The sequence below is a fragment of the Wasmannia auropunctata genome, unplaced genomic scaffold, assembly GCF_000956235.1.
Source record: "Wasmannia auropunctata unplaced genomic scaffold, wasmannia.A_1.0 LD336063.1, whole genome shotgun sequence".
In the NCBI taxonomy this organism is placed as follows: domain Eukaryota; kingdom Metazoa; phylum Arthropoda; class Insecta; order Hymenoptera; family Formicidae; genus Wasmannia; species Wasmannia auropunctata.
This window is the reverse complement of record NW_012026827.1, coordinates 31,385-31,801: the sequence shown is the minus strand read 5'-3', so window position 1 is coordinate 31,801 and position 417 is coordinate 31,385. Positions and strand designations below refer to the sequence as shown.

The 417-nt window shown below is 35.0% G+C and overlaps 1 protein-coding gene across 1 annotated transcript in view; it reads right to left on the bottom strand.

Annotated features, from left to right (window-relative positions):
- The window catches only part of LOC105450349 (rhomboid-related protein 2-like), an 18,979-nt gene that overhangs the window by 10,571 nt on the left and 7,991 nt on the right, over positions 1–417 (bottom strand). The gene's annotated exons all lie outside the window — the stretch shown is intronic.

The following is a 417-nucleotide window of genomic DNA, read 5'->3' as shown; positions in this document are numbered from 1 at the left end:
AGACGTGTGCTCTTCCGATCTATATAAACAGTACATCATAAACATTTATTATTAATTTTTGGTCTAATCGATTTGATAAATATATCGCACAGCATAAGTTTTTGCATTAGACTACAAACAATCGCAGAGAGCTCTGCATATTTTACTACACACACACACACACACACACACACACATATACAGGGTGTCCCGTAATGACCGGACTAACGCTTAAGGGTAGATTCCTGAGATCATTTTAAGACAAAAGTTCCAATACCAAAATGTTGAGACTATAATAGTTTTTGAATTATAAGTGTTTAAAGTTAACTAATCAGATCGTCTAAAGTTGGCGCGCTCAGGTACGGCACGCGCAACTCCTAAAACAAAAGCTAACTTATTGCTCCTTTTATTAATATCGATATAAGGATTACATATGTA